The sequence below is a fragment of the Podarcis vaucheri genome, assembly GCF_965113315.1.
Source record: "Podarcis vaucheri genome assembly, chromosome: W".
Classification (NCBI taxonomy): Eukaryota; Metazoa; Chordata; class Lepidosauria; order Squamata; family Lacertidae; genus Podarcis; species Podarcis vaucheri.
The window spans coordinates 24,438,206-24,451,218 of NC_138757.1; the positions used below are offsets into that span (position 1 = coordinate 24,438,206).

General features: G+C 44.0%; 1 long non-coding RNA gene across 1 annotated transcript in view; it reads left to right on the forward strand.

Moving 5' to 3' along the window:
• The window catches only part of LOC309523381, a 1,418,752-nt gene that overhangs the window by 617,413 nt on the left and 788,326 nt on the right, over window positions 1-13,013 (forward strand). The gene's annotated exons all lie outside the window — the stretch shown is intronic.

Consider the following 13,013-nt stretch of genomic DNA (forward strand, 5'->3'; position numbering starts at 1 on the left):
ATCCAAGAGTATTAAAAGAACTGGCAGATGTGATCTCAGAACCACTGGCAGTCATCTTTGAGAATTCCTGGAGAACAGGCGAAGTCCCGGCAGACTGGAGGAGGGCAAATGTTGTCCCTATTTTCAAAAAGGGGAAAAGAGAGGACCCAAATAATTACCGCCCAGTCAGTCTGACATCAATAGCAGGGAAGATTCTGGAGCAGATCATTAAGCAAACAGTCTGTGAGCACCTAGAAAGGAATGCTGTGATCACCAATAGTCAGCATGGATTTCTGAAAAATAAGTCATGTCAGACTAACCTGATCTCGTTTTTTGACAGAATTACAAGCCTGGTAGATGAAGGGAACGCAGTGGATGTAGCCTACCTTGATTTCAGCAAGGCATTTGACAAGGTGCCCCATGATATTCTTGTAAAGAAGCTGGTAAAATGCGGTCTTGACTATGCTACCACTCAGTGGATTTGTAACTGGCTGACTGACCGAACCCAAAGGGTGCTCATCAATGGTTCCTCTTCATCCTGGAGAAGAGTGACTAGTGGGGTGCCACAGGGTTCTGTCTTGGGCCCGGTCTTATTCAACATCTTTATCAACGACTTGGATGATGGACTCAAGGGCATCCTGATCAAATTTGCAGATGACACCAAACTGGGAGGGGTGGCTAACACCCCAGAGGACAGGATCACACTTCAAAACGACCTTGACAGATTAGAGAACTGGGCAAAAATAAACAAGATGAATTTTAACAGGGAGAAATGTAAAGTATTGCACTTGGGCAAAAAAAATGAGAGGCACAAATACAAGATGGGTGACACCTGGCTTGAGAGCAGTACATGTGAAAAGGATCTAGGAGTCTTGGTTGACCACAAACTTGACATGAGCCAACAGTGTGACGCGGCAGCTAAAAAAGCCAATGCAATTCTGGGCTGCATCAATAGGAGTATAGCATCTAGATCAAGGGAAGTAATAGTGCCACTGTATTCTGCTCTGGTCAGACCACACCTGGAGTACTGTGTCCAGTTCTGGGCACCACAATTCAAGAAGGACACTGACAAACTGGAACGTGTCCAGAGGAGGGCAACCAAAATGGTCAAAGGCCTGGAAACGATGCCTTATGAGGAACGGCTAAGGGAGCTGGGCATGTTTAGCCTGGAGAAGAGGAGGTTAAGGGGTGATATGATAGCCATGTTCAAATATATAAAAGGATGTCACATGGAGGAGGGAGAAAGGTTGTTTTCTGCTGCTCCGGAGAAGCGGACACGGAGCAATGGATCCAAACTACAAGAAAGAAGATTCCACCTAAACATTAGGAAGAACTTCCTGACAGTGAGAGCTGTTCGACAGTGGAATTTGCTGCCAAGGAGTGTGGTGGAGTCTCCTACTTTGGAGGTCTTTAAGCAGAGGCTTGACAACCATATGTCAGGAGTGCTCTGATGGTGTTTCCTGCTTGGCAGGGGGTTGGACTCGATGGCCCTTGTGGTCTCTTCCAACTCTATGATTCTATGATTCTATGATTCTAACCATTGATGAGCACCCTTTGGGTTCGGTCAGTCAGCCAGTTACAAATCCACTGAGTGGTAGCATAGTCAAGACCGCATTTTACCAGCTTCTTTACAAGAATATCATGGGGCACCTTGTCAAATGCCTTGCTGAAATCAAGGTAGGCTACATCCACTGCGTTCCCTTCATCTACCAGGCTTGTAATTCTGTCAAAAAACGAGATCAGGTTAGTCTGACATGACTTATTTTTCAGAAATCCATGCTGACTATTGGTGATCACAGCATTCCTTTCTAGGTGCTCACAGACTGTTTGCTTAATGATCTGCTCCAGAATCTTCCCTGCTATTGATGTCAGACTGACTGGGCGGTAATTATTTGGGTCCTCTCTTTTCCCCTTTTTGAAAATAGGGACAACATTTGCCCTCCTCCAGTCTGCCGGGACTTCGCCTGTTCTCCAGGAATTCTCAAAGATGACTGCCAGTGGTTCTGAGATCACATCTGCCAGTTCTTTTAATACTCTTGGATGCAGTTCATCTGGCCCTGGAGACTTGAATACATCTAAACTAGCCAAATATTCTTGTACTATCTCCTTAGTTATTCTGGGCTGTGTTTCCTTTGCTGAATCATTTGCTCCAAATTCTTCAGATCGGGCATTGTTTTCTTTATCGGAGAAGACTGAGGCAAAGAAGGCATTGAGTAGTTCAGCCCTTTCTGTGTCCCCTGTTTGCATTTCACCATCTTCTCCTCTGAGTGACCCCATTGTTTCTTTGTTCTTCCTTTTGCTACGAACATACCCATAAAAGCCTTTTTTGTTGCTTCTAACCTCTCTAGCAAGCCTGAGTTCATTCTGTGCTTTAGCTTTTCTGACTTTGTGTCTACACGTGCTGGCTATTTGTTTGAATTCCTCTTTGGTGGTTTCCCCCCTTTTCCATTTTTTGTACACATCCTTTTTTAATCTTAATTCAGTTAAAAGTTCTTTAGATAGCCACCCTGGCTTCTTTAGGCACCTTCCATGTTTCCGTCTCATTGGTATTGCCTGACGTTGTGCTTTTAGTATCTCCCTCTTAACAAACTCCCAGCCATCATGAACTCCCTTTCCTTTTAGTATTGTTGTCCATGGGATCTCACCCAGCACTTCCCTAAGTTTTATGAAGTCGGCTTTCTTAAAGTCAAGAAATTGAGTCCTAGTATGCTTGGCTGCTCCTTTCCGCTGTATAGTAAACTTCAGAAGAGCATGATCACTCGCGCCTAATGATCCTTCCACTTCTACCCCACTAACCAGGTCATCAACATTGGTTAGGACCAGATCTAAAATGGCTGTTCCTCTTGTTGCTTCTCCCACTTTCTGGACAATGAAGTTGTCTGCAAGGCCAGTGAGGAATCTGTTTGACCTTATGCTCTTGGCTGAGTTTGACGTCCAACAAATATCCGGGTAATTGAAGTCCCCCATTACTACTATCTCCCTTCCTTTTGCATGCTTGGCCATCTGTTCCAGGAAGGCATCATCTATGTCCTCCGTTTGGCTTGGGGATCTATAGTAAACTCCCACAATGAGGTCTCTGTTATTCTTCTCTCCCTTAATTTTGACCCAAATGCTCTCACTTTGGCTTTGAGGATCTAAGCCTTATTTTTTAAATTTTCTAAACTCTGCAATCTCCAATTGTCTCCAATTTTTTCTATTATCTCACAGTATTTTGCCCAACCAACCTCCATATTAAGTCTTTTTCGGGCCTTTGCCTCTATTGGTGATAGCCACCTCGGGGTCTTGTTTTCTAACAAGTCCTTGTATTTAGTCCAGACAGTAAATAAAGCTTTTCTGACAATATGGTTTTTAAACAATTTGTGAACCTTTACCTTGTCGTACCACAAATATGCATGCCATCCAAAAGCATTATTAAACCCTTCCAGGTCTAGGACATCAGTGTTTTCTAATAAAAACCAATCTTTCATCCAGCAGAAGGCTGCAGCTTCATAGTATAACCTTAAGTCCGGCAGGGCAAATCCCCCTCTTTCTTTCGCATCAGTTAATATTTTAAATTTTATCCTGGGCTTTTTGCCCTGCCAGACAAACCTTGAAATATCTTTCTGCCACTTTCCAAAACATTCCACTCTGTCCACGATCTGTAGGGTTTGAAACAAAAACAGCATCTTTGGCAATACATTCATCTTTACAGCTGCGATTCTTCCCAACAAGGAAAGTTTTAATCTTGACCAAGTTTCTAAATCCTTTTTGATTTCTGACCAACATTTTTCATAATTATCTTTAAATAAGTTCAAATTTTTAGCAGACAAATTGACCCCCAGGTATTTCACTTTTTTAACCACATTTAACTCTGTTTCCTTCTGAAACCCATCTATTTCTGAAGGTGTCAAATTTTTTACCAAAACCTTGGTTTTTTGTTTATTAAACTTAAATCCCGCCACCCGACCAAACTCATGAATTAGTTCTAAAGCTCTTTTTGTACTAGATTCTGGCTCCTGTAGTGTTAAAACCAGATCATCTGCAAAGGCTTTCAGTTTATATTGTTTCGCTCCGACCTGTATTCCTTCTACCAGCTGGTCGTTCCTGATCAAATTCAAAAGCACCTCCAGGACTGAGATAAATAAAAGGGGAGAGAGAGGGCACCCCTGTCGTGTCCCTTTTCCAATTTTAAACTCTTCTGTCACCACATTGTTCACTAGCAATTTAGCTTTTTGCTCTGAATAGATTGCTTCTATACCATTTTCAAATCCCCGTCCCACTCCCATCCCTTCCAAATTTTTCTTCATAAACTTCCAAGAGATGTTGTCAAAGGCCTTCTCCACATCAATGAAAATTAGCACTGCTCTAGTATTCATGTTAGTTTGCAAAAGTTCCAGAATGTCAATAATGTTCCTAGTATTGTCAAACAAATGTCTACTTGGGAGAAAGCCTGCCTGGTCTTTATGAATTACTTCATTTAGCACTTTTTAAAGTCTACTTGCCAAAATATCTGCAAAGATTTTGTAGTCCACATTTAGGAGTGAGATGGGACGGTAGTTCTTAAGTTGGGTCTTTTCAGTTTCCAATTTAGGTATCAATCTGATGAAAGCTTCTTTCCACGTGTCCGGTGCCCTCCTCCCTTCCATAATCTGGTTACAAACCTCCGTTAGTGGCTGTATCAAATAGTCTTTTAATGTCTTATAATACTTGGAGGTAAGTCCATCTGGGCCTGGAGATTTGCCTAGTTGCATATTCTGAATGGCACCCTCGATTTCCTGTGGTGTTATTTTATAATTCAAGATTGTTCTTTTTTCCTGAGATAATTTTGGTAGTCCATTTGCTTTTAAAAATTGGTCTATCTCAGTCACTTCCTGAGGCCCTTGCGTATAAATTGGGATATTTTAGATCTAGAAGGTCATGACACCCGTTTTGGGTGGCATGGCTATCTTAATTATGGGAAAATAAAGACACATAGGAGTTTTTCAAATCATATAATAAGAAATGCTATACATAAGGTATGGGGAAAATACAAAAGATATTTGGAACAGAAAACCCCAAGATGCAACTCTCCACTAGAAGCAATCGCTGCTAAAAAAAGCAACAACATCAAAGAGAACTGGATAACGTATAACACAATATTAGGGGGGGGGGAGTGTGAGGAATCAAGCCTTTATCAGGAGAAACTGGCAACTCTCCCAGGCACCCGGCTTGGTCTCCTGTTGACCTCCCTGTCTGCTTTCCCGGCAAGATCCAGGCAGAGGTCGTGATAGGTGATCCTTCTCAGCGTGAGAAGAACACCCCCACTCTTTCCTGCCCCCCCCCCGGGCAGGGGAAAGAGATAGACAGAAACGTATTTACATGCCTTTATTTCTGTCTTTGCAGCATTACAGAAAACATGACTGCTCTCTTCATACTCCTGCAGTCAAGAGAGAACAAACACTTCCTGTCCGGCTCATATTACACTCTGAGCTAATTCCGGTGCCCTCTGCACTGTGAATTGACTGTCCCTCTGTTTCCCACGGAACATTCCCAACATTCCCATTATGTTTTGTTTTCAAGCTACCAGCAGCTCGCGGCTGCATTGCTTCAATATCGTAACATACTCCCCCATATGAATCAATGTGCGCTGCAAGCAAAGCGTGATCCAGAGAAGAAAACAAGAAGAAGAAGAAGAAGAGTTTGGATTTGATATCCCGCCTTTCACTCCCCTTCAGGAGTCTCAAAGCGGCTAACATTCTCCTTTCCCTTCCTCCCCCACATATAACACTCCGCTGTTGTTTCAGTTCCACCCTTGGAACTACCCACCACTGGTTTCCCCAGTGTACCTCTCTGGTTGTCTGGCTTCCAAGGAATGAGTGCATCTGCATTTCCTTGGCTAGGGAATGTAGTGTTACGCTTAGCAATGCTCTGTTGTGTCTTTGTCTCTGACTTAGACACAGCTTCAACCTGTCTTGAGTTGTTAACAATAGTAACACATGCAACAGCTGAGTTAGCAAACTCTTTTGAATACCTCTTGGGTGGTACACCCTTTATAACTCTCTCAGACCTGCGTATGAGGTGCTGATCATCTCTGCTCACTGGTTCAGTCTCAGGACTCTTTGGAGAACCAGTTCCAATAGTAAACAGTGGTTCATCCTTCACCTGTGAAGGTCTAGCCATTGTGTGAGACTTCCTCTCAATGACTGTGTCAACTGAGCTCTCCGCGCTATCACTGTTACTCTCAGTACCACTGTAATCAGTAAAATCACCATCATCATCTGAATTGTCCTCTGTGGGAAATGTGGGAGCAATTACTCTCTCCGTTCAGGAGCACTCTCTAGAAATTTCGTGAGAATCACCTGACCAGATTCAGACAAAATTACTCTGTAGAGACCCTTTTCATAACCCACAAAAATTCCTCTAGGATTCTTCACTCCACCTGGAGCTTCAGTCTTTACATGAGACCCAAAAACCTTAAAATGGGCAACAGAAGGTTTTCTGTGGAATAGCTTTTCAAAAGGAGAACTTCCTAAATCTTTTGAAACGTTTCTCATCCAACTGTAACAAAAACACATTAATGACTCCGCCCAATACTCATGTGGCAAATGTGAACTCAGGAATTGCGCCTTCATGCCACTTTGCAATTCTTTGTTCACTTGCACACAGACACTTTTGCTCCATGCATCTGCTGAAAGAGCTGTCTTGTGCCTTATCCCTTTCTTATCCAGGAAATCCTGAAAATCCTGTAAAAGAAAAACTGGCTTTTCATCTGTGAAAAGACAATCAATGTTAGCATCATGAACATTTTTAACCTTGTCACAAAACTCTTTAAACATTTCTAAGGCTTCTTGTGGTTTCTGCAATATATATACCCACACATAATGAGAGAAATAATCCACACACACAAGATAATATCTTGCATTGCCTCTAGATGGTGCTAGAGGACCAATCACATCAGCATACACTCGCTGAAATGCCCTGTCAACCTCGGTCGCCTTCTTGACGTCCTTCGTCATACCTGCAAGAGAAATCATGTTAGATTCAGATGCATTACAATTTATGCAATCACTTTGATCAAAAGTCAACAAATACAGTCCATCTTTCTCTCTGGCAGAAAGATACAGCTCTCCATCTTTGAAGATTTTGCAGCTTTCTCTATCATAGGACAAAGTCAGTCCTTTCTTTGTGATCTGCGAAACACTCAGCAGATTGAACTTTAAATCAGGAACCAAATACACATTGTTAATAGTCAAGTTCAGACTCTCAAGATACACAGTTCCAAACCCGGTCGCTTTCAGCTCCTGGCCATTGGCCTGTTTCACAGTGAAGCTTTGCTTCTTAAACGTTGAAAACAGATCTCTGTGCGACGTCATGTGTGGCGTGCATCCCGTGTCAAGAACAAAAGTGTTCTCTGTTGAAAATGCGGCTTTTGTTCACAGCAATGCTTTTGCAGGTTTCACCTGGGACTTGGTACGACTTTTGCCTGACGCCTCAGGCTTTGCAGAGCTCCCCTTAGCTCCTTTCTGTTGACGTGGCTTCTTACAATTCCGCTGAAGGTGCCCAGTCTGTCCACAATTGAAACAACAGACAACGTTCAAAGCAACAGCCTGTTCTTCACTTGCAATAGCAGAGGGGGTGCTTGAACTCCGAGCTTCTCTCCCCCTGTCTTTGACATCTATTGCAGCCGTCCTGGCTCTCACATTCTGTGAATTCCAACCTGGCGTTGGTGCAGCAGGGATGGGGTTATCAATCACCCCAAAAATCCTCTGATTCTGAAGCAGGGCTTTCATCTTTACAGACCATCAGGAATAATTGTCATTAGTCAGTGGAGGTGGGTAAGGTAAGCCTCCCCCCTTCTTGGTATCCATTTTGAATCCAAGCCTCAGCTCTCACTCTCAAGCCTGTAAAATTCCAAGAGTCTATTGGCTGTTCACTGCGTTGCACTTTGCAGCTAAACGCAGGCTGTTTTGAAAGTCCCTCCAAGAGCAGTGAGATAGCAGACAAAACAAACGCTGGAATTTTTGCCAGTGTTTTTCCAGCCTTTCACAGTCCCAGCCCCTTTTCCGTTGGCTAGTAACTTTCCACTTTACTGACGTTTCGTTGCTTAGCAACTGGCTTATCAAGACTCAGGAATGCGAAGAATGTGGCTCTCTCTCAGTGCTGTTTTCATCCAAAAGCAGACACTCAGTGAACCGAAGAATGCTTCAATTCGCGTTCACTCTCACAGCCAAAAAATCACCATACTTTGAGGGAATCCGTTGCTCAGCAAAAACACCTCCTCCGGTGCTCAGCCGTACTTGTAGCTTCCATCCGCACGCTACCATATCTTCCTTATCTCCTTGCAGAGGATGAAGTACGATCCATCAACCTCTCTTGTTGCTTTCATGGATCAAAACCATCGGCTACATGCTACCAGATGTCGGAAATCAAGCCTTTATCAGGAGAAACTGGCAACTCTCCCAGGCACCCGGCTTGGTCTCCTGTTGACCTCCCTGTCTGCTTTCCCGGCAAGATCCAGGCAGAGGTCGCAATAGGTGATCCTTCTCAGCGTGAGAAGAACACCCCCCCTTTCCTGCCCCCCCCCCGGACAGGGGAAAGAGATAGACAGAAACGTATTTACATGCCTTTATTTCTGTCTTTGCAGCATTACAGAAAACATGACTGCTCTCTTCATACTCCTGCAGTCGAGAGAGAACAAACACTTCCTGTCCAGCTCATATTACACTCTGAGCTAATTCCTGTGCCCTCTGCACTATGAATTGACTGTCCCTCTGTTTCCCACGGAACAGTCCCAACATTCCCATTATGTTTTGTTTTCAAGCTACCAGCAGCTCGCGGCTGCATTGCTTTAATATCGTAACAGGGAGGAGGGTGAACTAATATTGATAAGTTATGAGAAAATAAAATATCACTTTTCTAGTTGGCTAGATTACTTCCAGGTGAATGAAGTGTTCAGACAGGATAAGGAGATAGGTTTTGAAAAGGAGCCTTCAAGATTTGAAAGAGAACTACTGAATAGTAAAACCAAAATAATCGCAAAAATGTATAGACTTCTTTTAGACTACAAAGTAATGGATGAGGAGGTTAAGGCTTCAATGATAAAGTGGGCCCAAGATGTGGGCCGTCCAATTATGCTAAAAGATGGGGAAAACTGATGGAATGTAAATTTGAAATTTACATCCAGCTATAATATAAGAGAGAACATGATGAAAATGGCTCATAGGTGGTACCTCACTCCTTCCAGATGATCAAGATTGTATAAAAAATTGGCGAATGCTTGTTGGAGATGCGGAGGAAATAACGTTGACATGAGCCACATGTGGTGGACGTGTGAAAAGATTAAGATTTTTTTTGCGGGGGGGGGGGCGAATATACGATGAATTAAAAAAGATGATGGGGATAACTTTTACGAAAAAACCGGAGGCATTTCTATGAAGTATTTTAGATAAAGAGATCCCAAAAAATCTAAGAGAGGTATTCTTGTATGCAACCACAGCAGCTCGTATACTTGTGGCCAAGGGATGGAAAGATCACGAGGCTCCAAAAATAACAGATTGGCAAATCAAATTACAGGAATTGATGGAGACGGCTCAATTGACTAGCAAACTCAGAGGAATCTCAAAGCAAAAATTTGCAGAAAAATGGGATGGTTATACAAGATATGTTCAAAAATACAATAATAGTTTTGATTCCGTGCTAGCATTCGAGTGATAAAGGAACTAAAAGGAGGTGGACAACAATTAAGGATTTATTATGCTTTCAGAATGTATTGGGAAATTTATATAGAAAGGATTATTGTTTTTGTTAGGGTGTGAAACCTAAGACGCTGGCAAGTTAGCAATGTCATGTAACTTTAAGTAGTCAAGCTCGTTAAGTTGTTAAGTTGCTCAGTATATAAAGAGTGTTTGTTTTCTCTGTGTGGTGTGGGGCGTGAAGCAAAAATGTCCGAAAGCTCCGGAGGTGTTTCTGTTATCTTTCTGCAATAAACCTGTCTTTGGAAAGACAGGCTTCCCTGTGTCGTTATTTCTTTGCTGCTGAGACTTTGAAGCTTGTACTGCAACAAGAATCTCTGCACTGGACTTAATTAATGCTCTGCAAAGCGAGCCGTTGCTGATGGCGCAGCGGAAGTGTTTACTGGACCAGTACACAAACTCTCTTAGGTTATGGCTCCTTCTACGTTTCTACAGCTGTATTGTGTGCAGAGAAAGTGAAAGCAGCTTTCGGATGAGAGAAGACCGGCTTGGTCGTAAATCCACCTCTTAAAGGAACTGAGAGGCTGCAGAAAATTGAGAGAGCTGCGTAAGTGAAGATTTACAGCTTCATTAGCTGCAAAAGGCTAGCTTGACCTCCCGTTGTGTTTGTGTTTTGTTAATAAAAACAGAGGACGGTGGTAGGTTGCTAGTGAAGAGACGGAGAAAAAAAAGTTTAAAAGGCTTCAGAGGAGGCTGGAGGCGTCTGAAAAGTGAGTAAAACAAATCCCAAGGGGAAAGAGAAGAAAGGGCACACAGAGGGAGTAGCAGCAGACCCCAAGAATGGCAGTGGAAAATTTCCAGGTTCCCTTTACAAAGTTGAACTCTGCTAATTACGTGCAGTGGTCTAAGAGGGCTCAAGTCTGGTTGGAAGCCAAAGAAGTGTGGGCTGACTATGTCCAGAGGCGAAAGCCGTTTGTGGCTGTTGCAGCAGATGCCACAGCAGAGCAACAGGCTGCTGCACATGCTCAGAACAGGGAACATGATAAAATGGACACTAAAGCTAGATGCATGTTGTGTTACCATAAAGCACCAATGCTGCAGCAAGCAAAGGCTCCTGCAGCTCAGTCAGCTGCTTGTGGCTGGAAAGCCAGACAGGATGTTTGTGACTGTTGCTATGGAAACAAAGGGGCAGTCCATTCTGTACTGAGCACCGGATGTTAGCTCAGTGTGTGTGTCATATGACCCGTACTGGAAGTACATGAGTGGAGTTTCTTCTTGCTGTTGTCGAGTGCAGACGTGTTTCTCTGTACTGATATGAGAGACAGAAATAAAAGATGTAAATAGTTTTCTGTCTGCTTCTTTCCCCTCCTGGGGGACACCAAAGGGGAGAGACGAAGAACGGTGTGTTCCTCTCACACATCTGAGATGAATCGCCGGGACCTCGCCTGCTTATCAGCCGAGTGGAGACGCGGGGAGGTCGACAGGAATATCTGCCGGTGCCTACGCTGTGGCACATTCCTCTGACCCAGGCAGAATTCCAACAGTGGTAGCAGAGGATGGTTGCTGTCCATCGAACATCTGGATGAGAGGCTGGTGAATTGTCCTCCTCTGCTCCATGGAAGCCTGATTTGAGAGGCTGATTCTCTGCAGCCAGAAGCTGACCAGAAGAAGCTGACAGCCAAGCCGATGCTCAAGGTACGAGACTTTTAAGGGCTTAGAAGTGTGAATGCAGAATGATTCATTCCCTGCTTCACGGAGAGCGAGTGTGGGAAAGCAGCTCCAACTTAGAAGAGGCCTGCATACCAGGCATTTTTGTGGTTTCCTGTCCGAGGAAAGGAATGCGCTGTTGCTAAGCAACGTCCTTGTGAAGGCTGTGCCTCAGAGAGGAGAAATGGAAAGTTACTCGAGAGGGCTGGACAGTCAGACTATGCTTCAGAGAGGCGAAAACAAAGTATGTTATGACTAGGTCCTCACGAACTGCTGGAAGGGACTTTCCAACGCAGCCAGTGTCAGAGTTGCCAGGTGTCAAGAGAGTAAACAAGCCAGCTATTGGATTTTAGAGGCTTGTGTTTTAGAGTCAATGCAAGGACTCAAAATGGATGCCAAGAAGGGGGGAGGCTTGCCTTCTCCACCCCTCCTGACCAATGACAATTATTCATCTTGGTCTGTAAAGATGAAGGCCCTGCTGCAGAATCAGAGACTGTTTGGGGTGATTGAGAATCCCATCCCAGCAGCACCAACGCGTGCTTGGGAGTCACAGAATGTGAAGGCTAGGACTGCTATAATTCTGTGTGTCTCAGATGAGCAGCTTGTGCATATACAGCATTTGGAATTTGCGCAAGAGGTTTGGAACGCGCTGCGTACAACGCATCAGAGAGATGCTGGTTCTTCAGCGTTGCTGTATTTTGAGAAGTTGACCAATCTGAGATTAGCGCCTGATGGAGATGTTCAAGCGCACCTGACAGAGATGAAGTTCCTGCGTCAACAGATGGTGGAACACAATTTCCGTCTACAGGAGGAAGTGTTTTGCTTCATGATGATAAACAGCCTGAACTGCACTTACAAGGTTGTTGCCAGTCAGCTTGGTTCGCTACCTGCTCAGCAGCTAACCGCGGAAAGAGTGTCTGCTGTGGTCCTGAATGAACACGACAGACTTGCTGCACTGGAAGTGAAAGACAGAGGGAGGCAAGAACAGAGTTCAAATCTTCCCACTGCTGAATCTACTGGAGAGCATGCCATAGCATTGAGTGCCGTCTGATGCTATAATTGTGGACAGACTGGGCATCTACAGCGAAACTGTAAGAAGCCGCGACAGTCAAAAGGAGCCAAGAACAGTTCTACGAAGCCTGAGGCGTCAAGCAAAAGCCGTACCAAGTGCCAGGTGAAACCTGCAAAGGCTATGATGGCGAAAGGAACCACGCCAGATGTTGGGAACGCATTCATAATCGATACCGGCGCCACGAAGCATCTATGCCCACACAGAGAACTGTTTTCGACGTTGAAGAAGCAAAGCTTCACTGTGAAACAAGCCAACGGTCAAGAACTGGAAGCTACCGGAATTGGAACTGTGTATCTTGAGAGTCTAAACTTGACTATAAGCGATGTTTACCTGGTTCCAGAACTGAAATTTAGTTTGCTGAGTGCTTCGCAGATTGCAAAGAAGGGACTAAAACTGTACTATGATGCTAAAAGCTGCAAGATCTACAAAGATGGAGAACTGTTTCTTACTGCCAAAGAGAAAGATGGACTATATTTGTTGACTTTTAATCAAAGTGATTACATGAAATGTAATACTTCTGATTCTAACGATATTTCTCTTGCAGGTGTGACCAGTGTGAACACCAAGACGGTGGCCAAGAAGGTCCACAGAGCTTTTCAGCGGGT